Source organism: Staurois parvus, unplaced genomic scaffold (genome assembly GCF_062004578.1).
Source record: "Staurois parvus isolate SC_StPar_1 unplaced genomic scaffold, SC_StPar_1.0 ptg001181l, whole genome shotgun sequence".
Classification (NCBI taxonomy): Eukaryota; Metazoa; Chordata; class Amphibia; order Anura; family Ranidae; genus Staurois; species Staurois parvus.
The window spans coordinates 1593486-1620323 of NW_028318977.1; positions in this window are offsets into that span (position 1 = coordinate 1593486).

Sequence of the window (26838 nt, forward strand, 5' to 3'; positions counted from 1 at the left end):
TAGACTAGTGGAGAGGGCATAGGCTCAGAGGTATCCCTCCTAATGTAGCATTCATCAGGGAAAGGTGTGTAGTGACCAGGGGTGGACTGACAACTCATGTGACCAACACAACCCTTAAAGGTTGCAGAGCCTGTGCGGCAGTGCAGAGTCAGGTGGAAGATGGATTGAGGATGGCTGGAGTATGGATTCTGGGAGGGGGCCCCAGTGAGGGGAACCCATCTGGGGGCAGGATTCTAAAGAAGAAGATCTCTTCTGTCCCATTGTCTCCTTGGGAGCATAGCCTGTGAAGCAAGGAAAGAGCCAGCTCAGCATTAGGCCTGAAGGTAGCCACCAACCCACTAAGCAAGCAGGAAAGAACTGAGTGAGTACTCCTACACTCCCTGGGCCAGATAAGGGGAGAGTGCGGTCAAGTGAAATACCCAACTAGTCTTCATCCGGGACTGTTCTAAAACTACAGCTCTTCGGCCCCCTTGCCCAGGGAATACCCTCAGGCAGCTGGGTGAAGAGAAGGGTTCATCTGGGATTGCCTTCAGAGCGCGTGCACCGGTGATGTCACCGTCTGTCAAAAAAGTGATTATCTCCTAAACGGTGAATGTTTAGGCTTACCGGTTTGTAAAAATCACAAAGCGGACTTTACTAACGCTTTCACATCAAAATGATTCCTACCTTTCATCAAGTCTTTCAGGACTAGATCCAAAAAGAATGACAAACCAGGGGATATAACCCACTGGTTCTTTCTCTGAAGGTGTGCTTGGCACGTAACGCGTAAGGAGGAGCCTACGCACGCCTTGATGTCACGCCGTCGGAGCATCGTGGAGCTCCGGCGGCCACTACATCCGACAGGATGGTTAGTCCTGTCTGTTTCTTTTGGTGTTCTTGCCATTTGTACTGGATGCATCCTGCCTATTTTAATAAATACTTTTTAAACTATACTTCACTATGGGCATTTTTTCTTGATCCCCTGTGGGGAGCATCTTTTCTCCCAGATATCGTTGGTGCACAGTGGAGGATCATTTTCTGCCATCTATTGGATTTCTTCTGCCCAGCTCTGTACCATCGTGTGGACCTTCATTGACCAAGGGAATACATCTACCCTTCCCATGCTGATGACTACTTTATGAACTCCATCCTTCCTACACTGCACTATTAATGTGCACTTCTGGTTAGTGTGCATTGTTACCCTAGGTCACCGCAGTTGGGACTTTCTTTGATCACTTTTATTGTGTCACATTTATTTAATTTCTAGCGCTGCACTTTTATTTTGTTTTATTTTCAGCTAAAAAAGTGCCTTTTGACATTTGTACACCTGTACAGGTGTACCTCAGTTTACAAATGAAAATCCATTAAAAATAATGCCTCGGTTTATGAATTTTTTTACAATTTTTTTTTGCAATACGAGGTGTATGTTGGTGCCGATTTTTAAATGTAATTGCCAGCTTATTTATTCTTCACTATAGCTCACAGAATTAGCTGTCACTTTTCCCGGAGCTAAAGGATACTTTGTTTCTTTTAAGAAGCTAAAAGGAAACATTGTTTCTTTTAACTGGTGGAAATAAACTAAAAGGAAACTTTCTTTTTTTTAGCTAGGGGGAAGTGACAGTTGATTCTCTCAGCTAAAGAAGATAAAAAGCTGGTAATTAAATTTAAAAACCGGCACCATAATAAATAAAACAACGTCGTGGGGTTCCCCGTCCATTCATACCAAGCCCTTTGGGTCTGGTATGGGTTTTGAGGGGAACCATCATGCCAAAATAAAAAAGAAATGGCGTGGGGGTCCTCCCCAAGATCCATACCAGACCCTTATCGAGGATGCAGCCTGGCAGGTCAGGAAAGGGGGAGGATGAGCGAGCTCCCCCCCCTTGAACCATACCAGGCCACATCAACATGGGGGCGTGCTTTGGGGCAAGCACCTTGTCCCCATGGTGATGGAACAAGGGCCTTTTCCCACAACAAGGTCTACTGTGCTTTTCCCACATATATGGGTTACAAGGTAGCCAGCTCCTGATTGGTCTCCTTCAGAACATTCTCCTCAGACCGTCCAATAAGCTCCTTATGCCAAATGAAGAAATGAAAAGCAGACTGTGATACTGAAAATGACTTTAAATTTATTCAGTAGCAGATATACTCAGAAAGTGGCAACGATAAATCTACATATTGAGGTTTGCTGTACATACATGTGCAGTGCGTGATGACGTCAGACAGGGTGCTCCGCCCAATGCGTATCATTAAAAACAACATCCTCAGGGGAACCAGGAAGCACAGAGTCTGACTGAGATGGGAATGCATTATATAGGTTAATATATATCAGCCAAAACGTTTCCTTCTCGGCCAATGGTAAGGAGCACAGCTTATGGTGGTGGCGGTGGAAGATTGGCTTTGGATGGCTATCCACCTGGTTTATTGGCACTTTTATGTTATGTGGACTTGCTTCCCTTATAAGAGCTTTCAGTGGATTTTGGGACTTATATTTCTATACATTGAAACACTATTTGTTTATCTTTGCACTGTAGTCAAATTTAAAGTGATAGCACTCTTTATATGCTTTGTTGCACTTTACTTAAAGGGACAGTGCCATGCATATACACTGTATTACCAAAAGTATTGTGCCACCTGCCTTTACAAGCAGATGAACTTTAATGGCCCCCCAGTCTTAGTCCGTAGGGTTCAATATTGAGTTGGCCCCGCCCTTTGCAACTATAACAGCTTCAACTCTTCTGGGAAGGCCGTCCACAAGGTTTAGTGGTGTGTCTATGGGAAGGTTTGACCATTCTTCCAGAAACTCATTTGTGAGGTCAGGCGAGAAGGTCTGACTCACAGTCTCGCTTTAATTCATCCTAAAGATGTTCTATGGGGTTGAGGTCAGGACTCTGTGCAGGCCAGTCAAGTTCCTCCACCCCAAACGCGCTCATCGATGTCTTTATAGACCTTGCTTTGTACACTGGCACGCAGTCATGTTGGAACAGGAAGGGGAGACCCCAAAACTGTTGCCACAAAGTTGGGAGCATGAAATTGTCCAAAATGTCTTGGTATGCTGACGCCTCATGAGTTCCCTTCACTGGAACTAGGGGGTCAAGCCCAACCCCTGAAAAAGAACCCCACACCATAATCCTTCTCCACCAAACTTTACACTTGGCTCAATGCAGTCAGGCAAGTACTGTTCTCCTGGCAACCACCAAACCCAGACACATCGAACGGATTGCCAGATAGAGAAGCGTGATTCATATCTCCAGAGAACACGTCTCCACTGCTCTAGAGTCCAGTGGCAGCGTGCTTTACACCACGGCATCCGACGCTTTGCATTGCATTTGGTGATGGAAGGCTTGGATGCAGTTGCTCGGCCATGGTCTCTACGCACTGTTGTTGTGCTAATCGGAAGGCCACACCAAGTTTGGAGGTCTTTAGCCATTAAATTTGCAGACAGTTGGCAATTTCTGCACACTGTGCGCTTTAGCAAGCGCTGACCCCGCTCTGTCATGTGACGTGGCCTACCACTTGGTGGCTGAGTTGCTGTTCCCAGTTGCTTCCACTTTGTTATAATCCCACTAACAGTTGAGCGTGGAATATTTAGTAGCCAGGAAATGTCACGGGTGGACTTATTGCACAGGTGGCCACCTATCACGGGACCACGCTTGGAGTCACTGAGCTCCTGAGAGCGACCCATTCTTTCACCAATGTTTGTAGAAGCAGTCTGCATGCCTAGGGGCTGGATTTTATACAGCAAACACAAATGCTCCTGCGCTTGGGGATGGATTCGATGCAGGCTGCAACCACATTAAGAATGTCCTGGAACATGCACACCTTGCTGCCCTCAACAGACCGGGGGAATCCAAATATACTGAATGAGGAAAGAACAAAGAGAGGGCGCACAGGCCTAGTGTATTACCATAAAAAATGTTTAATAAGAAAGAAAGTAGGTGTTGTACTCACAAACGACAATAAAGTCAAGGCACATCATAAAAGAACAGCTGGGTCAACACCGCGCTGAGTAACAGCCCTGGGCTCTGAGGAAGAGGCAAGTCCTCGAAATGCGTCAGCCTATTGGATGTCTACATTCCCCATTACGGACTGTTACTCAGCGTGGTGTTGACCCAGCTGTTCTTTTATGATGTGCCTTGACTTTATTGTTGTCATGGAAATTTTGTATTTACAGGTTGAACTTTAAATGTGTCATATACGAGTGTTATTCATATGTCTCTTGTGTGGCTTAATTAAAGCTCTGAAGGCTGCAATTGGGCCATGCGCATGTACAATGTATGTATTACAGTACTCAGCTCGGTAATGGATGAGATAGCAGATCTGCGCTTATAGACCGACGTGTATACCACCACGGCATTCGATGCGAATGCCGCCGGCGGTAGGCCGCGGGCCTGTATCCACATATCAGCAGCATAGTACCACATGGACTTCGTATGGCCAGGCGCCAGGCAGTGCGAACTCCGCGTGTAGGCTCATGTATATCTTACAAACCACTACCGACCTGAACTGTATCTGGATGGATGTGTTTTAATAAAGATCGTATCGGGACCATTCAGATACAGACTGACACTGTTTAATCTATAGGATGCTTGTACAGAGAATGGACATACTACTAGGAGCTGATAGGATGGGAAGTTTGCTCTCCACCGAGAGCTCATGGGGGAGGGGAGGACTGGTTCAACTGGCTTCCAGTATAGATAAGAGGAAATGCTACACTCCAAACAGGATGTACATTCTCATGTATGGACATCCCTATGCATTGTTCTGTGGGAGGGGATTGACCTGACCCTCGTGTGTGGGGGAGTGTGTGGGCGTGTGTGTGCTTTGAATAAAACCGGAGGCTGGGGTTGAAGCCAGTCTCTATGTGAATTCCAACAGTAACCTGAGAGTGTCGTGTGATCATTCCTAGGTAACGGGAGCTCCATTTCCCCACATCTCAACAGAGCTAAACCAGTTGGAGGCGCAGGAATCGTGGAGTTTAGCTGCAGTCGCGGTAAGCGAGATTCGCACAGCTTTATGGGGGATTTCTGCGCATCCAACTGCGAATACTCACGGTAAGGAGAAATTCGTTAAAAGCGAATTTCCAAGACATTGTCGCTTGTGAGTACTACACCTATTTTATTTCTTATTAAACATTTTTTATGATAATGCACTAGGCCTGTGCGCCTCTTTGTTCTTTCCTCATTCGCTTGATTTTATACGTCTGTGGCCATGGAGGTGATTAGAACACCTGAATCCAATGATTTGAAGGTGTTTCCCAATACTTTTGGCAATATAGTGCATATACATTTACCGGCCACTTTATTAGGTAAACCTGTTCAATTGCTTAGTAACACAAATTGCTAATCAGCCAATCACATGTCAGCAACTCAATGCATTAGGTATCTAAATGTTGCAAAGACAACTTGCTAAAGTTCAAACAGAGCATCAGAATGTAGAAAAAAGGGGATTTAGGTGACTTTGAATGTAGCATGGTTGTTGGTGGCAGACGGGCTGGTCTGAGTATTTCAAAATCTGATGATCTACTGGGATTTTCACACACAGCCATTTCTAGAATGGTCCAAAAAAGAGAAAATATCCAGTGAGCGGCAGTGGTGTGGACGAATATGCCTTGTTGATGTCAGAGGTCAGAGGACAATGGACCAAAATCTCTGAGGAATGTTTCCAACACGTTGTTGAATCTATGCCACGAAGAATTAAGGCAGTTCTGAAGGAAAAAGGTGGTCAAACCCGGTACTAGCAAGTGGCCGGTGAGTGTATATTTGTATAACTTTAAAAATATCTGTTATGTGGGCAGTGCTTCTTTTATATTTTTGATGCAAGCACTTTAATAACAATTTTTGTGGGTGTTTGACATTAGCGCAGAGTTCATTTGGAGTTTACGAAAAAACACATTTACCTGCCCAGTGAATCCAATGTTGCAATAATCAGCTAAAAGCTGCCGCATGTTGGGTCCCGTGGTGCCAACTTCTTTACAGATGTCACCAAAAGCCAACTGTCTCTTCTGGATCCAAGCAGATGATGTTCCACTTCCACATAATCCTTTGTGGGGGCCTTTGTGTGAGAACATTCTGCCCAAGTCAACTACAGTGATGGTTGGAGAATCATGAGAAATACCCGTTCTTCTCACCTGTCCTAGAAGGAAGCATTGACCAGGTCTATGGAAGGGGATCCCAGCATTTGCTCAACACACATCCCTAAATCCCAGAGGCCCTTGTGCAGTTTCATTTTTGGCCCCTACTCTATTCAACTAAAAAGAATGGTTGGAGAACCATGATACGTTATGAAGAATAAGAGTTCTTGTACCAGGAATTGGTAAATAGTCAGTAAAGAGCCCCTGTGTAAGAACATTTTTGACCCCTTTCCCCAGTCAATTAGAATAATGATTGGAGAATCACGAAGAATGTCTCCTGCTTCTCACCTGTCCTAGAAGTGAGCAATGCCCTGATTTATGGAAGGGGTCTCTAGCACTCACCCAACTCACATCTCATGTAAATGGGCTCCTAAGTCCTAGAGGACCCTTGTGCAGTTGCCCTGTATGCAGTGGTGTAATCTGCCCTAGTAGTATAGGTGACCTTTTCTGGATTTCTTACAAAATTATTATATTTTTGATGCGAGCACTTTAATAACAATTTTTGTGGGTGTTTGACATTAGCGCAGAGTTCATTTGGAGTTTACGAAAAAACACATTTACCTGCCCAGTGAATCCAATGTTGCAATAATCAGCTAAAAGCTGCCGCATGTTGGGTCCCGTGGTGCCAACTTCTTTACAGATGTCACCAAAAGCCAACTGTCTCTTCTGGATCCAAGCAGATGATGTTCCACTTCCACATAATCCTTTGTGGGGGCCTTTGTGTGAGAACATTCTGCCCAAGTCAACTACAGTGATGGTTGGAGAATTATGAGAAATGCCCGTTCTTCTCACCTGTCCTAGAAGGAAGCATTGACCAGGTCTATGGAAGGGGATCCCAGCATTTGCTCAACACACATCCCTAAATCCCATAGACCCTTGTGCAGTTGCATTTTTGGCCCCTACTCTATTCAACTAAAAAGAATGGTGGGAGAACCATGATACGTTATTAAGAATAAGAGTTCTTGTACCAGGAATTGGTAAATAGTCAGTAAAGAGCCCCTGTGTGAGAACATTTTTGACCCCTTTCCCCATTCAATTAGAATGATGATTGGAGAATCACGAAGAATGTCCCCTGCTTCTCACCTGTCCTAGAAGTGAGCAATGCCCTGATTTATGGAAGGGGTCTCTAGCACTCACCCAACTCACATCTCATGTAAATGGGCTCCTAAGTCCTAGACGGCCCTTGTGCAGTTGCCCAGTATGCAGTGGTGTAATCTGCCCTAGTAGTATAGGTGACCTTTTCTGGATTTCTTACAAAATTTAAACATAGTGTAGGTTCTAAATCTAACAAAGTAATATTTTTATGAGTAAATAACAAATAATTGTAGTTTGTAAAGTGAGGTGATGATCGTCCTTTGAATCCATGTATATGTTAGCCCTTAAAATGTTATTAAACCCACAACAGTAAAATCAGTCTGTATAGGCAGTAAAGTTCACTGTGGAACCTAAGTGGTTAATCCTCCACATTGTGTAAAAAGGCTGTTTGATCCTGTCTTCTCTGATCTTTCCTTCTTCCGCAGTCCCCAGTCCATCTGCTGATAATTCAGAGCCCTAGGAGACACTCTGCACATACTCAGTTTGGTGTGTATTGCTAGAGAGTTTTTTTATTTTGGGAAGGTGCATGTGACCAGTGCAGGGCCAATCAGTGATATCCAGATAGAGGGTCAGGGTTTATGCAACCTCATAGAACAGCCAGAGGAGAATGAAAACTCCTCCTTCAAGCTTGAACCAGTGCTCAGCTGGACACTGATAGAGGTCACAAAACTGCTATATGCTACTGATGACAAAATATATTTAGCAGTTTATATTTACTAAAATATTTGCATTTCCATGTTCTGTGTACTGTGGGAGACCAGATGTAGTGAATGCGGGGTCTGGGGAGAGCAGATAAAGTGAATGCTGCAGGGTCCGGGGAAAGCAGATATAGTGAATGCTGCAGGGTCCGGGGAGAGCAGATATAGTGAATGCTGCAGGGTCCAGGGAGACCAGATATAGTGAATGCTGCAGGGTCCAGGGAGACCAGATATAGTGAATTCAGGGTCCAGGGAGAGTGGATATAGTGAATGCAGGGTCCGGAAAGACCAGATATTGTGATTGCAGGGTCCGGTGAGACCAGATATAGTGAATGCAGGGTCCGGGGAGAGCGAATATAGTGAATGCAGGGCCTGGGGAGAGCGGATATAGTGAATGCAGGGTCTGGGGAGAGCAAATATAGTGAATGCAGGGTCCAGGAGACCAGATATAGTGAATGCAGGGTCCGGGGAGAGCGGATATAGTGAATGCAAAGATATAGTGAATATAGGGTCCGAGAGAGACAGGGTTGTCAGGGCAGGAGCGGTGGAATGGACAGGCAGGCCTAATGGTAAGGTCGCGCAGCGACTGACATCTGCCACCCACAGACCAGAGTCCCTCAGGGCACAGAGTCTAAGCCCCAGGCTGCCCTTCACCAGAGCCCCTGATGGTGGGGATGGACTTGACGCAGCCTGAGACCAGGTTGCGACCCCCGAGTAACCCCAGCTGCGGTAACGACTGCCGCCAATGGCGTGCAGCCGGTGGGAGCCAGATGGGAAAATGTATAGCGTGGTCTGACAGGCCGGGTCGATAACAGCAGAGCAGACAGTACAAGACGATAGACAAGAATACTCAGGTCACAGGCCGGGTTCAGCAACGGGAGGTCAGGTAATGGGATAAAGTAGAGAATAGTCTTGTCCAAGTCGAGTCGGTTACCAGGAGAGCAACGAGAACAGGACAAGAGCTTGCTGCAAAGGAACATACAGGACACGAATGCAAAGAGCAACTGCAGACAGCAGGCTTAAATGTGATCAGCCACACCCTTCTGGAGGAGGAGCCGCAGAGGCCTGAAAGCATAAAGGCTCCCACCATGCTTTGCAGGAACTCAAGATGGATGCCAGCACATGAAGCAGCACAAGCTCTGAGGAAAGGTAGGACAGTACCTCCTCCTCAAGGACCCCTCCCCCTCCGTGGCTCCACAAAAGACTTCTGAGGAAATCAGGCGTGAAAAAGCGTGGAGGAGGGCAGGAGCATGAACATCCGCGGAAGGAACCCAGGAACGCTCCTCGGGACCATAACCACGCCAATGGACCAGGAACTGCACCCGACCGCGGACCAACCGAGAGTCCAGGATGCGGCTCACCTCATACTCCTCATGACCGTCAACCCGGATAGGACGAGGCCGAGAGGTAGTAAAGCGATTACAGACCAGAGGTTTCAACAGGGATACGTGGAAGACATTGGAGATACGCATCCCAGGAGGAAGAGCAAGGGCATAGGCAACCGGATTCACCCTGCAGAGGATGCGGAAAGGACCAACAAAACGGGGAGCCAGTTTTCGTGCGGGCACTTGAAGATTGAGGTTGCGAGTAGACAACCACACCCGATCTCCGACCTGGTATGAAGGAGCAGGCAACCGTCTGCGATCAGCCTGGAGCTTCTGGCGCTGTGCTGAGTCCTTCAAGGACCTCTGGATCTGCCCCCACGAGGAACGCAGGGCAGCCAGATGGTTATCCACAGCCGGAATGTCCTGTGGCGAGAACAACTCGGACAATACAGCGGGTTGGAACTCATAGTTGGCCATGAAGGGGGACATCCCAGAGGAGGAGTTGACAGCCGAGTTCCTCCTAAACTCTGCCCATGGCAGGAGATCGACCCAATTGTCTTGATGGTCCGATATATAGCAGCGAAGAAATTGTTCCAGGGCCTGATTGGAACGCTCTGCAGCCCCACTGGACTGCAGGTGGTAGGCCAAAGAGAAGGAGAGCTTGATACCCAACTGGGAGCAAAAGGCAAGCCAGAACTTGGACACAAACTGGCTCCCACGATCCGAGACAATCACCTTATGCAAGCGAAAGATCTCCCTCGGGAAAACCGTAGCCAGTTCTCGCACAGTCGGCAATTTCTTGAACGGAACGCAATGGCACATCTTGGAAAAACGATCAATCACCATAAGAATGACCGTATGGCGTTGAGACGCCGGGAGGTCCACAATAAAATCCATGCCTAGGTGTGACCAGGGACGCTCCCCATTGGGAATGGGTTGCAGAAGACCCAATGGAAGATGCAGGAGATTTATTCTGGGCACAGACCGAACATGCTGCTACGTATGAGGCGATGTCGGAACATAGAGATGGCCACCAGAATAACCGAGAGACGACCCAGGACAACTGGCACGTAGCAAGTGGGTGCGCAATCCCTCAGGTACGAAACATATTCCAGCCGGTCTCTCAGGAGGAGCATCAGTTTGAGCTGCCAAAATCTGCTCCCCAAGGGGAGAAGTCAGGTTGGTACGAATGGCAGCCAGGATCTGGTCTGGAGGTATGACCGAGGTCGGCTCAGAGTCCTCCCTGGACAAAGTATTGCCGCGACAAGGCATCAGCCCTGACATTCTTGGAGCCAGGCAAATAGGAGACCACATAGTTAAAACGTGACAAGAACAGAGCCCATCTGGCCTGACGGGGCGTCAACCTCTTAGGCTCCAAGAGATACGTCAAGTTCTTGTGGTCCGTGGAACCGGAACCACAGCACCCTCGAGTAGGTGCCTCCATTCCTTGAGTGCCTGAAAAATGGCCAACAACTCCCTGTCTCCAATCTGGTAGTTGCATTCTGCGGAGGGAAGTAGGGGTCCATCGGGTGACCGACGCTGAGACTCCCGTCTCGGATGCATCCACCTTGAGGACAAAAGGCAAAACAGGATCGGGATGAGACAGTATCGGAGCCGAAGCGAAGGCGGATTACAGAGCTTCGAAAGCTAAGATGGCCTCGGGTGACCACTCGTGAGGATTACTACCCTTCTTGGTCAAATCTGAGAGAGGCTTGGCCAGCGTGGAGAAGTCCCTGATAAACTTCCGGTAATAGTTGGCGAATCCCAAAAAGCGCTGAATGGACCGAAGACCACTGGGACAAGGCCACTGCAGAACCGCCGAAACCTTCTGAGGGTCCATGGAAAAACCCACCGCAGAAATGATGTAGCCCAAAAAGGCAACCTGGGGTCGGTGAAATTCACACTTCTCGAGCTTACAGAAAAGCTCGTTCTCACGCAACCGTTGCAGCACCCGCTTAACATCCTGGATATGAGACTCCATAGACGCAGAGTAAACCAGGATGTCGTCCATGTAAACCACCACGCACTGCTGCAACAAGTCACGAAAGACATCATTAATGAATTCCTGAAAGACCGCGGGCGCGTTACACAACCAGAAGGGCATAACCAGGTATTCATAGTGACTGGTTCTGGTGTTGAACGCGGTCTTCCACTCATCGCCCTCTTTGATCCGTACGAGGTTGTATGCCGCCCTAAGATCGAGTTTAGTAAAGACCGTTGCTCCCTTGAGGCGGTCAAACAACTCAGTAATCAAGGGAATTGGATAAGCATTCTTAATCGTGATTCGATTGAGGCCCTTAAAATCAATGCAAGGTCTCAACTCTCCGCCCTTCTTTTTCACGAAAAAAATCCAGCTCCTGCTGGAGAAGTAGACTTGCGAATGTGCCCCCGGGAAAGTGCATCCGCAACATACTCCTCCATGGCCTGATTCTCTGTAGCCGAAAGATGATACACCCTGCCACGCGGAGGAGTGGCACCGGGTTGTAAGGCTATGGCACAATCGTATGGGCGATGAGGAGGCAGGGCACCGGCGCGCACCTTGTCAAAAACGTCCAGGTACTCCCCATATTCAGTGGGCAACACAGAGTCTGAGGAGGCGCACAACATCTTAACAGGTCCACGGATACAACCAGCCCCACACTGTGGCGACCATGAGAGAATCTCGGCTGACCGCCAATCAAAGGTCGGATTGTGCTTCTGAAGCCAGGGATAGCCCAAAACCACGGAGTAGTGCGGGGAAGAAATTACCTGGAAACAGGCCATCTCCCTCTGAACAGCCCCAACCGCTACTTCAACCGGCAGGGTCTCGTGGGTAACCTGCGACGGTTGCAGGGGCCTGCCATCTATCGCCTCGAGGACCAATGGAGTAACTCGAGCCTGCAGAGGAATGGAGTACTGGGCAGCAAATGCACTGTCCATAAATAACCCGCCAGCCCCAGAGTCTACCAACGCCTGGGCCATCACCGAACCTCCCGCCCAGGAGAGGACAACGGTGATTAGCGGTTTATCTTTACGGGAAACCAGGGATGAGGAAACTCCACCCAAGATCTGCCCCGACAGGATCTCAGGTGTGAGCATTTCCCGGACGGACCAGACAGGACTGCCGAAAGGCGAGCAAATCCCAGCTGCATGGGCTCACTACCAGACAAGCCATCCCCAGGAGGCGTGGGAGGAGAGAGTGGGACAGAAAATGTAGGCGCCAAACGGTTAGGAGGCCTTCGCAGACGCTCCTTAAATGAAGGCCTCTCTCGGAGCCTGGTGTCAATCAAGATTAGGAAGGAAATGAGTGCCTCTAGCTCCACAGGCAGTTCTTTGGCTGCAATCTCGTCCTTCAATGCATCTGAGAGACCATGAGAGAAAGCAGCCACCAGAGCCTCATTGTTCCAGCCCACCTCTGCCGCCAGGGTACGAAATTCTATGGCGTACTCGGCAACGGTTCGTGAGCCCTGATGCATGGACATGAGCAGCTTGGCAGCAGAGGCGGAGCGAGCAGGCAATGAAACGGGCAAACTCGTGGATCACGGGTCATTCCTCTCCCATAAGGGATTTGCCCAGGCCAAGGCCTTATCTGAGAGTAGCGAGATTTTTTTGACCTCTCAGTAGGGAAAGCGTGGGGTATTAACTCAAAGTAAATGCCCACTTGGTTAAGGAAACCATGACACTGACTCGGCTCACCCCCAAAGCGCTGGGGAAGAGGGGCAGAACCAGTCATGCCTCTGGGCACTGTGGGTTCAGCAACAGATGCGGAGGTAGACGCAACAACCGGAGCAGCAGTCGGTGCTTCCACCGGAGTAACCACCGACCTAATAGCCCCAGGAGTAAAGTGTGCTGTGCATGCCAGCAGAGCCTGCAACGCCTGAGCGAACTGATCCAGCAAGAGATCCTGTTGATCAAGTCTGGCGAGTAACATAGGGAGTGAAGGCGTACCTGCACCATCAGGATTCATGGCATTCGTGTAATGTCAGGGCAGGAGCGGTAGAAAGGACAGGCAGACCTAATGGTAAGGTCACACAGCGATTGACGACAGCCGCCACCCACAGACCAGAGTCCCTCAGGGTGCGGAGTCTAAGCCCCAGGCTACCCTTCACCAGGGCCCCTGATGGTGGGGATGGACTTGACACAGCCTGAGACCAGGTCGCGGCCCCCGAGTAAACCCAGCTGTGGTAACGACTGCCGCCAATGGTGTGCAGCCGGTGGGAGCCAGATGGGAAAACGTATAGCGTGGTCGGACAGGCTGGGTCGATAATAACTGAGCAAACAGTACAAGATGGTAGACAAGAATACTCAGGTCACAGGACGGTTTCAGCAACGGGAGGTCAGGTAATGGGATAAAGCAGAGAATAGTCTTGTCCAAGCTGAGCGGTTACCAGGAGAGCAACGAGAACAGAACAAGAGCTTGCTGCAAAGGAACATACAGGACATGAATGCAAAGAGCAACTGCAGACAGCAGGCTTAAATGTGATCAGCCACACCCTTCTGGAGGAGGAGCCGCAGAGGCCTGAAAGCATAAAGGCTCCCACCATGCTTTGCAGGAACTCAAGATGGATGCCAGCACATGAAGCAGCACAAGCTCTGAGGAAAGGTAGGACCTCGACAGTGGTATAGTGAATGTAGGGTCCGGGGAAACTGGATATAGTGAATGCAGGGTCCGGGGAGACCAGATATAGTGAATGCAGGGTCCGGGAGACCAGATATAGTGAATGCAGGGTCCGGGGAGACCAGATATAGTGAATGCAGGGTCAGATGAGACCGGATATAGTGAATGCAGAGTCCTGGGAGACCGGATATAGTGAATGCAGGGTCCAGGGAGACCGGATATAGTGAATGCAGGGTCCTGGGAGACCAGATATAGTGAATGCAGGGTCTGGGGAGACAGGATATAGTGAATGGAGAGTCTGTGGAAACCGGATATAGTGAATGCAGGGTCCTGGGTTTAGTAACACTTTGGCAAAATATGTAGACCTTGATAGCTAGGTAAGGGACTGCTTTTTTTTGTTCCTCGCTCATAAGAATCTGTTGAGTTTTGGGAGTGCAGTGGGGAAAACTAAGATCAACCATCAAACCTTCTTTCCTGCTTAACCAGGCACTACCTTTGATTAAACCTGGTGCTTACTTCCTACATACTCATCCTCCCTCCAATGATTCCACCAATAAATCCAGCACATACCAATGAAAATGCCAAGCCTTTGCTTTGAGCAGACAGGTCATCAGAAGAGTGGGAGCCGGTGCTGGAAGGAGCACCTGGCATTATCGAGACAATGTGAGGTGCAAATCCCGGCACGGCGAGGATGCAGAGAATGCAGCAGTTACTGGGCATGCTCAACTCTGCCTCATCAGCTTAAAATAAACTTCAGAACTCTGAAATCGTAAGATTTTGGGGAATTTGGAAAAAATGATTTGACAGTATGTGAGATGCATTTTGATTTTGGGCAAAGTCTTATTGGGGAGTTTAGTACCGCTTAAAAAAAACCAAACAAACACACAATTCATCATGAACAATTGTATTATCCTTTATCATTCATAGTAATTTTTATATATAGTGTGTCCTCTCCCCAATCACAAAGTTAATTTCACCGTTGTATCTCATCAAACATCTTGACACTTGAAACAGGCATCTGTGTCCTTTCTTGATGCAACCTGATACTGTGGATGAGAAGACAATGAGAACATAAAATGGACATTGGTATTGCCATCCCAAAGTTAGTTCTGAAGTTTTTGCTCTAAAGGAAAGTGTCCCCCTAAACTCCCTAAACCTCTCACCTTAGCCCGACACTAAGACTACCACCCTTAATTTTACCCATACACATCACTGACAATTAACCCCTCACCCGTACATTGACCCTAAAACATAACAGAATATTTACCCTCAATATACAAACCTAAACCTCAGCCTAACCTAAAGCCCAACACTAGATATCCTGCTTGGAAATCATACTTATGCTGTCATTAGAGATGAGCTTCAAGTTTGAGTCAACAGAGTTTTTGGCCCGAACCCCTTGTTTGAAGTTCATTGAATGGCCAGATTTAGCTTGTTTGACCGCCCGAACGTTAGGCTGCTACTGCCCTATGAAGTGGCTCATTTAGTGGTGGTATCATTACTGGCTTGTTTCATATAGTAATCAAGCCGGTTGGGAGATCCTGATTGATGTTCAGGAAATCCCAGTTGACCTCAGTGACCAAATATGATCATGATCCACTGTCTGATGTCATTGACCAAACATGTGGGTGGCTCCGCCCCTTATGAGATCATGAGACGGGATCTCAGTGGGGGCGGCATGTGCTGTAATAGGGGTGGAGCCAACTGGTTATGTCAGCAAGTGACCCCACCCCTATGACATTGCCTCTAAGTACCATCATGGGATCGGGGTCACAGGTGAACCTGCCACTTTGTAAACTTAGCGGCAAGGGGAAGCAGCGATGTCATTCGGCTAGCATCAAGTGATGGGCATGGTCGTGTTTGGTAGACAACTGTTTTTTGTTTTCAGGCAAGGACCGTTATCCTAACAATCACCAAACCCAGACACGTCCATTGGATTGCCAGACAGAGAAGCCTCCAAGTGCCATCATGGGATCGGGGTCACAGATGACCCTGCCACTTTGTAAATTTAGCAGCAAGGGGAAGCAGCGATGTGATTCGGCTAGCGTCAAATGATGGGTTCGGTCGTGTTTGTGTAGACAATAGAGATGAGCGAATCGAACTTGGCGAAGTGGAATTAGTTTCGAATATTAGGAAAATTTCGATTCGCGACGAATCCGAAAATTAGCAGACTTCGGATGCGCGAATCAAAATTTTTCCTAAAATGGCGGCGACATGTGCGGCGACGGAGCGGGGATGTCTGGGAAGGCGCGCAGACAAGGCGCGCTGACCCATAATGCATTCATTCATGACATGTGATCGCATTAGCCAATCAGCAGCCAGCCAGCCAGCACTGTGTAATGGTCGAGCTATAAATGGCGGCCATTTTAGAATTCTCCATTTGCCTCCAGTCATTCAAGAGAGGCAGACCTGGCTGTATTGAGGGAGAGAGTTAGGGACACAGAAACGTTACTTAGGGACACAGAAACGTTACTTAGGGCCACAGAAACGTTACTTAGGGCCACAGAAACGTTACTTAGGGACACAGAAACGTTACTTAGGGCCACAGAAACGTTACTTAGGGCCACAGAATCGTTACTTAGGGCCACAGAATCGTTACTTAGGGCCACAGAAACGTTACTTAGGGCCACAGAATCGTTACTTAGGGCCATAGAAACGTTACTTAGGGCCACAGAAAAGTTACTTAGGGCCACAGAATTGTTACTTAGGGACAGACACAGAATTGTTACTGAGGGACACAGAATTGTTACTGAGGGACACAGAACCGTTACTTAGGGCCACAGAAACGTTACTTAGGGACACAGAATTGTTACTCAGGGACAGACACAGAATTGTTACTGAGGGACACAGAATTGTTACTGAGGGACACAGAACCGTTACTTAGGGCCACAGAAACGTTACTTAGGGACACAGAATTGTTACTCAGGGACAGACACAGAATTGTTACTGAGGGACACAGAATTGTTACTCAGGGACAGACACAGAATTGTTACTCAGGGACAGACACAGAATTGTTACTCAGGGACAGACACAGAATTGTTACTGAGGGACACAGAACCGTTACTTAGGACCACAGAAACGTTACTTAGGGACACAGAATTGTTACTCAGGGACAGACACAGAATTGTTACTGAGGGACACAGAATTGTTACTGAGGGACACAGAATTGTTACTCAGGGACAGACACAGAATTGTTACTGAGGGACAGACACAGAATTGTTACTCAGGGACAGACACAGAATTGTTACTCAGGGACAGACACAGAATTGTTACTGAGGGACACAGAACCGTTACTTAGGGCCACAGAAACGTTACTTAGGGACACAGAATTGTTACTCAGGGACAGACACAGAATTGTTACTCAGGGACAGACACAGAATTGTTACTCAGGGACAGACACAGAATTGTTACTGAGGGACACAGAATTGTTACTGAGGGACACAGAATTGTTACTGAGGGACACAGAATTGTTACTCAGGGACACAGAATTGTTACTGAGGGACACAGAATTGTTACTGAGGGACATAGAATTGTTACTCAGGGACACATAATTGTTACTCAGGGACACAGAATTGTTACTGAGGGACACATAATTGTTACTGAGGGACACAGAATTGTTACTCAGGGACAGACACAGAATTGTTACTCAGGGACAGACACAGAATTGTTACTCAGGGACAGACACAGAATTGTTACTGAGGGACACAAAATTGTTACTGAGGGACACAGAATTGTTACTCAGGGACAGACACAGAATTGTTACTCAGGGACAGACACAGAATTGTTACTCAGGGACAGACACAGAATTGTTACTGAGGGACACAGAACCGTTACTTAGGGCCACAGAAACGTTACTTAGGGACACAGAATTGTTACTCAGGGACAGACACAGAATTGTTACTGAGGGACACAGAATTGTTACTGAGGGACACAGAATTGTTACTCAGGGACAGACACAGAATTGTTACTCAGGGACAGACACAGAATTGTTACTGAGGGACACAGAATTGTTACTGAGGGACACAGAATTGTTACTCAGGGACAGACACAGAATTGTTACTCAGGGACAGACACAGAATTGTTACTGAGGGACACAGAATTGTTACTGAGGGACACAGAATTGTTAATGAGGGACACAGAATTGTTACTCAGGGACAGACACAGAATTGTTACTGAGGGACACAGAATTGTTACTGAGGGACACAGAATTGTTACTCAGGGACAGACACAGAATTGTTACTCAGGGACAGACACAGAATTGTTACTCAGGGACAGACACAGAATTGTTACTGAGGGACACAGAATTGTTACTGAGGGACACAGAATTGTTACTCAGGGACAGACACAGAATTGTTACTCAGGGACACAGAATTGTTACTGAGGGACACAGAATTGTTACTGAGGGACACAGAATTGTTACTCAGGGACAGACACAGAATTGTTACTGAGGGACACAGAATTGTTACTGAGGGACACAGAATTGTTACTGAGGGACACAGAATTGTTACTCAGGGACAGACACAGAATTGTTACTCAGGGACAGACACAGAATTGTTACTCAGGGACAGACACAGAATTGTTACTGAGGGACACAGAATTGTTACTGAGGGACACAGAATTGTTACTCAGGGACACAGAATTGTTACTCAGGGACACAGAATCGTTTAATTAAAGAGTATGTCAGACAACATGCAGAGGAGTGGCAGAGGTGGCAATGTTTTAGGAGCGAGCAGACGTGGCAGCAGAGGAAGGGGTCGAGGCAGCACTAGTCGCAGCCAGAGGCCAGTGCTCCCGGTGTCATCCAGCGGTCGTGTCTCCACCGACAACCCTGCCGTCATCGATTGGTTGGCTCGGTCGTCTTCCTCTTCCCAGGTCACCTCTGACACCTACAGCCAACGGTCGGTGGGTACGTCAGACACAACCGTTAGTTGGCATGGCCCGGGAGCAAGCCCACTGAAATCACGTGTCCTCTACCTGCCCCTGTCCTTTGGTGTTCCCTCACCAAGCGAAGTATCGCATGCTGTGGGCTCAGCCCCACTGTACAGTGAGGAAGAGCTAACAGAGGGCGGTCAGGAACGGGGGGAGACATCCGCCTCTTCAGCAGCCAGGCGAAGAAGTAGTTGCGAGGAGAGTGGCTCGGTAGCCGGTCTAGAGACAGGTCTGTCTCCTGACCCACACGCAGCCGAGGGGGCTAGTAGTGAGGCGGAGACCCTAATTGATGATGATGAGGCTGATCGCACTTGGCAGCCTCGTCGTCATCAGGCTATTGCTTCCGCATCATCAGGAGAAGAGGGTGGCAGCTTGGCAGCGAGCAAAACAGTCGGTGGGTTGCCCAGGAGGCAGCAGGGTCGCAGCAGTGTCAGTGGAGGCAAACGGCCACGGAGTAGAGCACCAGCTCCACTGCAGCCTACCACCACGGCCAGTAGTGTGCACAGAGGAAGTAGCAGTCAGCCAGTGAGGAGTATCGGGGGCAAAGTTTCCTACTCGGCGGTGTGGCAATTTTTCGTCAAGCCGCCCGAGGAAGTAAACGTAGCCGTATGTCGACTATGTGGCCAGAAAGTCAAGCGTGGCCAGGGGGCCCATGTTGGGACTACAGCGTTGCGTCAGCATATGCAGCGTCGCCATTTGGTGGCCTGGGAAAACCGTGATAAAGATACGGCGGATCTGCCTGCCCCAGCCTCCGCTCCATCACCCGCTCCGTTACTTGCTCCGTCACCCGACGTCAATCGCCCTCTATCAGCCAGTCAAGGCTCCAACACCTCTGCTGAGGGGAGTTGTCGCTCGTTGGCATCTTCCGCTCGTTCAGATGCTCCTTCTCCTGCTACTCCTCTTCACGGATTCCGTCAGCAGTCTTTCTTGGAATCCGTTTCCAAGAGACAACAGTTTGCGAGCACGCACCCGACGGTGCAAAAGTTGAACGTCCTCCTGTCCAAGTTGCTGGTGCTGCAGTCCCTCCCTTTCCAAGTGGTGGACTCAGCACCTTTCCGAGAAATGATGGCTTGTGCCGCGCCGCGGTGGAGAGTGCCAAGCCGTCATTTCTTCGCCAAAAAGGCAGTGCCAGCCCTGCATTCACATGTAGAAGAGATGGTGGGCCAGTCTTTGAGCATGTCGGTCTCTGCCAAAGTGCACGGCAGCGCCGACGTGTGGAGCTGTAACTACGGTCAGGGACAGTACATGTCATTTACGGCCCACTGGGTGAACGTGGTGCCGGCACAGCCGCACCAGCAACTTGGACAGGTCACGCCGCTTTTGCCTCCACGTTTGCACGTCCTTGGTCCACAAAAGATGTCCGCCTCTACCACCTCTTCTTCCTTCGTGTCCTCAGCCGCCACCCCCGTGCCAAGTCCCATTACCCGACCGGCATATCACATGTGCAGGGCGCAACGGTGTCACGCTGTGCTGCACCTGGTATGCCTTGGCGAACGTAGTCACACAGGGGAGGAACTTCTCAGTGTAATGAACAGAGAAATCGACAGATGGCTGTCTCCGCGCAAACTGAAAATCGGAACCATGTTGACCGACAACGTAAAGAACATGGTGTCTGCTCTGCATCAAGGAAGGTTGTGCCATGCGCCATGCATGGCTCACGTGTTCAATCTGGTTGTCAAGCGGTTCCTAAAATCCACCATCCCACTGCAAGACATCCTTAAAATGTCACGTAAACTTTGCATGCATTTCAGCCATTCCTACACCGCAAAGCACACCCTCCTTGAGCTGCAGCGGCAGAACGGAATTCCACAGCATCGCCTGATCTGCGACATTGCAACAAGGTGGAATTCAACCCTACACATGTTAGACCGCCTTTACGAACAGCGAAAGGCCATCACCGATTTCCTGATGTTACAAGCGGATAAAGGTACTCCCCTGTGTAACTTCGATGTCAGCCATTGGCAGCTCATGCGTGACACCTGCCGCTTGCTCAGGCCCTTTGAGGAGGCCACGCTATTCGTGAGTCGGCAGGACTATGGGATGAACGACGTCATTCCTCTGTTGCACGTCCTGGAACAAATGCTGTTAACAATGGCTGGTCAGGGTGCGGTAGACGTGGCGCACAGATCTCAACACCACATGACCCCTGTGGGGGCAGGACAGGAAGAAGAGGAGGAGGTAGAGGAGGACATTTGTGCTCAGGAATTATTGAGTGAAATGGGTGGTTTTTCCACTCAGCGGACAGGAGTGGAGGAGCAGGAGCATCTGGTAGAGGAGGAGGAGGAGGAGACAGAGGACCCAGATGCACCGTGGCAGTATGCTGTGGAGATGGAGGCAGGGAGTCCCTCGCATTCCTTGGCACAAATGGCCCATAGCATGCTCGCTTGCTTGCGTAGCGACAGCCGAATAATAACCATCAGACAGAGGGATGACTTTTGGCTGTCCACCTTGTTGGACCCTCGCTACCGTTCAAAAATGGTGGCCTTTTTCACACCTGCTGAGAGGGAGGCCAAAATAACGTACTATAAAAACCACCTATGTAGTCAGTTGGTCTCTGCCTTTCTGCGCCAACGTCCATCCTCAGACACTGTGGGCCCTGTGCGCTCGCGTTCCGCTGCCATGGCAGCAGGGGAGGGGTGGGGTGGTAGGAACAGTGGCAGCTCCACCAGCAGCGGCTGCCTCAGTCTGCAGTCGATGATGAGTAGCTTTCTTCACCAGCGCAGTGAGGAAACTACTAACCAGCCGCAGCAGCAGCAGCATCAGGTGGACCTGGAGCAGGACCTCAAACAACAGGCTTGGGCCTACTTGGACAGCACCCTGCCAACCGAGGTAGACAATCCCCTTGACTACTGGGCAACGAAACTTGACCTTTGGCCCCAACTAGCTGAATTTGCCCTTGAAAGGCTGTCATGCCCGGCCAGTAGCGTGGCATCTGAGCGCGTGTTTAGTGCGGCAGGAGGTATTGTAACTCCGCGGAGGACACGACTGTCCACCCAAAGTGTGGAGAGACTCACGTTTGTGAAAATGAATCAGGCGTGGATTAGTCTGGATTTCAAACCACCAGTTCCTGACACAACTGACTAAATCCGCCATGAATCATGCCCCTGCCATGTGCCACTTTCAGGTCTCCTCACACTGCTGGTGTGTTCCATTTTTTGTCATAGGGTGCTGGCAGATTACGGGCCTCCCATTGCTGCTGCCAGGCCCGTAATCTGCCATGGGCCCCAGTACCGCCTCTTCATGCTGCTGCCAGGTCCAGAGTGTCTCATGGGTCCCTGTACGGCCTCCCATTGCTGCTGTCTCCATCGCCACACTCTGCCATGTGCCACTTTCAGGTCTCCTCACACTGCTGGTGTGTTCCATTTTTTGTCATAGGGTGCTGGCAGATTACGGGCCTCCCATTGCTGCTGCCAGGCCCGTAATCTGCCATGGGCCCCAGTACCGCCTCCTCATGCTGCTGCCAGGACCAGAGTCTCTCATGGGTCCCTGTACGGCCTCCCATTGCTGCTGTCTCCATCGCCACACTCTGCCATGTGCCACTTTGAGGTCTCCTCACACTGCTGGTGTGTTCCATTTTTTGTCATAGGGTGCTGGCAGATTACGGGCCTCCCATTGATGCTGCCAGGCCCGTAATCTGCCATGGGCCCCAGTACCGCCTCCTCATGCTGCTGCCAGGTCCACTGTCTCTCATGGGTCCCTGTACGGCCTCCCATTGCTGCTGTCTCCATCGCCACACTCTGCCATGTGCCACTTTCAGGTCTCCTCACACTGCTGGTGTGTTCCATCTTTTGTCATAGGGTGCTGGCAGATTACGGGCCTCCCATTGCTGCTGCCAGGCCCGTAATCTGCCATGGGCCCCAGTACCGCCTCCTCATGCTGCTGCCAGGTCCACAGTCTCTCATGGGTCCCTGTACGGCCTCCCATTGCTGCTGTCTCCATCGCCACACTCTGCCATGTGCCACTTTCAGGTCTCCTCACACTGCTGGTGTGTTCCATTTTTTTGTCATAGGGTGCTGGCAGATTATGGGCCTCCCATTGCTGCTGCCAGGCCCGTAATCTGCCATGGGCCCCAGTACCGCTTCCTCATGCTGCTGCCAGGTCCAGAGTCTCTCATGGGTCCCTGTACGGCCTCCCATTGCTGCTGTCTCCATCGCCACACTCTGCCATGTGCCACTTTCAGGTCTCCTCACACTGCTGGTGTGTTCCATTTTTTGTCATAGGGTGCTGGCAGATTACGGGCCTCCCATTGATGCTGCCAGGCCCGTAATCTGCCATGGGCCCCAGTACCGCCTCCTCATGCTGTTGCCAGGTCCACAGTCTCTCATGGGTCCCTGTACGGCCTCCCATTGCTGCTGTCTCCATCGCCACACTCTGCCATGTGCCACTTTCAGGTCTCCTCACACTGCTGGTGTGTTCCATCTTTTGTCATAGGGTGCTGGCAGATTACGGGCCTCCCATTGCTGCTGCCAGGCCCGTAATCTGCCATGGGCCCCAGTACCGCCTCCTCATGCTGCTGCCAGGTCCACAGTCTCTCATGGGTCCCTGTACGGCCTCCCATTGCTGCTGTCTCCATCGCCACACTCTGCCATGTGCCACTTTCAGGTCTCCTCACACTGCTGGTGTGTTCCATTTTTTGTCATAGGGTGCTGGCAGATTACAGGCCTCCCATTGCTGCTGCCAGGCCCATAATCTGCCATGGGCCCCAGTACCGCCTCCTCATGCTGCTGCCAGGTCCAGAGTCTCTCATGGGTCCCTGTACGGCCTCCCATTGCTGCTGTCTCCATCGCCACACTCTGCCATGTGCCACTTTCAGGTCTCCTCACACTGCTGGTGTGTTCCATTTTTTGTCATAGGGTGCTGGCAGATTACGGGCCTCCCATTGCTGCTGCCAGGCCCGTAATCTGCCATGGGCCCCAGTACCGCCTCCTCATGCTGCTGCCAGGTCCAGAGTCTCTCATGGGTCCCTGTACGGCCTCCCATTGCTGCTGTCTCCATCGCCACACTCTGCCATGTGCCACTTTCAGGTCTCCTCACACTGCTGGTGTGTTCCATTTTTTGTCATAGGGTGCTGGCAGATTACAGGCCTCCCATTGCTGCTGCCAGGCCCGTAATCTGCCATGGGCCCCAGTACCACCTCCTCATGCTGCTGCCAGGTCCAGAGTCTCTCATGGGTCCCTGTACGGCCTCCCATTGCTGCTGTCTCCATCGCCACACTCTGCCATGTGCCACTTTCAGGTCTCCTCACACTGCTGGTGTGTTCCATTTTTTGTCATAGGGTGCTGGCAGATTACGGGCCTCCCATTGCTGCTGCCAGGCCCGTAATCTGCCATGGGCCCCAGTACCGCCTCCTCATGCTGCTGCCAGGTCCAGAGTCTCTCATGGGTCCCTGTACGGCCTCCCATTGCTGCTGTCTCCATCGCCACACTCTGCCATGTGCCACTTTCAGGTCTCCTCACACTGCTGGTGTGTTCCATTTTTTGTCATAGGGTGCTGGCAGATTACGGACCTCCCATTGCTGCTGCCAGGCCCGTAATCTGCCATGGGCCCCTGTACCGCCTCTTCATGCTGCTGCTAGGTCCAGAGTGTCTCATGGGTCCCTGTACGGCCTCCTATTGCTGCTGTCTCCATCGCCACACTCTGCCATGTGCCACTTTCAGGTCTCCTCACACTGCTGGTGTGTTCCATTTTTTGTCATAGGGTGCTGGCAGATTACGGGCCTCCCATTGCTGCTGCCAGGCCCGTAATCTGCCATGGGCCCCAGTACCGCCTCTTCATGCTGCTGCCAGGTCCAGAGTGTCTCATGGGTCCCTGTACGGCCTCCCATTGCTGCTGTCTCCATCGCCACACTCTGCCATGTGCCACTTTCAGGTCTCCTCACACTGCTGGTGTGTTCCATTTTTTGTCATAGGGTGCTGGCAGATTACGGGCCTCCCATTGCTGCTGCCAGGCCCGTAATCTGCCATGGGCCCCAGTACCGCCTCCTCATGCTGCTGCCAGGTCCAGAGTCTCTCATGGGTCCCTGTACGGCCTCCCATTGCTGCTGTCTCCATCGCCACACTCTGCCATATGCCACTTTCAGGTCTCCTCACACTGCTGGTGTGTTCCATTTTTTGTCATAGGGTGCTGGCAGATTACGGGCCTCCCATTGCTGCTGCCAGGCCCGTAATCTGCCATGGGCCCCAGTACCGCCTCCTCATGCTGCTGCCAGGTCCAGAGTCTCTCATGGGTCCCTGTACGGCCTCCCATTGCTGCTGTCTCCATCGCCACACTCTGCCATGTGCCACTTTCAGGTCTCCTCACACTGCTGGTGTGTTCCATTTTTTGTCATAGGGTGCTGGCAGATTACGGGCCTCCCATTGCTGCTGCCAGGCCCGTAATCTGCCATGGGCCCCTGTACCGCCTCTTCATGCTGCTGCCAGGTCCAGAGTGTCTCATGGGTCCCTGTACGGCCTCCCATTGCTGCTGTCTCCATCGCCACACTCTGCCATGTGCCACTTTGAGGTCTCCTCACACTGCTGGTGTGTGCCATTTTTTGTCATAGGGTGCTGGCAGATTACGGGCCTCCCATTGCTGCTGCCAGGCCCGTAATCTGCCATGGGCCCCTGTACCGCCTCTTCATGCTGCTGCCAGGTCCAGAGTGTCTCAAGGGTCCCTGTACGGCCTCCCATTGCTGCTGTCTCCATCGCCACACTCTGCCATGTGCCACTTTCAGGTCTCCTCACACTGCTGGTGTGTTCCATTTTTTGTCATAGGGTGCTGGCAGATTACGGGCCTCCCATTGATGCTGCCAGGCCCGTAATCTGCCATGGGCCCCAGTACCGCCTCCTCATGCTGCTGCCAGGTCCACAGTTTCTCATGGGTCCCTGTACGGCCTCCCATTGCTGCTGTCTCCATCGCCACACTCTGCCATGTGCCACTTTCAGGTCTCCTCACACTGCTGGTGTGTTCCATTTTTTGTCATAGGGTGCTGGCAGATTACGGGCCTCCCATTGCTGCTGCCAGGCCCGTAATCTGCCATGGGCCCCTGTACCGCCTCTTCATGCTGCTGCCAGGTTCAGAGTGTCTCATGGGTCCCTGTACGGCCTCCCATTGCTGCTGTCTCCATCACCACACTCTGCCATGTGCCACTTTCAGGTCTCCTCACACTGCTGGTGTGTTCCATTTTTTGTCATAGGGTGCTGACAGATTACGGGCCTCCCATTGATGCTGCCAGGCCCGTAATCTGCCATGGGCCCCAGTACTGCCTCCTCATGCTGCTGCCAGGTCCAGAGTCTCTCATGGGTCCCTGTACGGCCTCCCATTGCTGCTGTCTCCATCGCCACACTCTGCCATGTGCCACTTTCAGGTCTCCTCACACTGCTGGTGTGTTCCATTTTTTGTCATAGGGTGCTGGCAGATTACGGGCCTCCCATTGCTGCTGCCAGGCCCGTAATCTGCCATGGGCCCCCGTACCGACTCCTCATGCTGTGACGTTGCAACAAGGTGTAATTCAACCCTACATATGTTAGACCGCCTTTACGAACAGCGAAAGGCCATCACAGATTTCCTGATGTTACAAGCGGATAAAGGTACTCCCTGTGTAACTTAGATATCAGCCATTGGCAGCTCATGCGTGACACCTGCCGCTTGCTCAGGCCCTTTGAGGAGGCCACGCTATTCGTGAGTCGGCAGGACTATGGGATGAACGACGTCATTCCTCTGTTGCACGTCCTGGAACAAATGCTGTTAACAATGGCTGGTCAGGGTGCGGTAGACGTGGCGCACAGATCTCAACGCCACATGACCCCTGTGGGGGCAGGACAGGAAGAAGAGGTGGAGGTAGAGGATGACATTGGTGCTCAGGAATTATTGAGTGAAATGGGTGGTTTTTCCACTCAGCGGACAGGAGTGGAGGAGCAGGAGCATCTGGTAGAGGAGGAGGAGGAGGAGACAGAGGACCCAGACGCACCGTGGCAGTATGCTGTGGAGATGGAGGCAGGGAGTCCCTCGCATTCCTTGGCACAAATGGCCCATAGCATGCTCGCTTGCTTGCGTAGCGACAGCCGAATAATAACCATCAGACAGAGGGATGACTTTTGGCTGTCC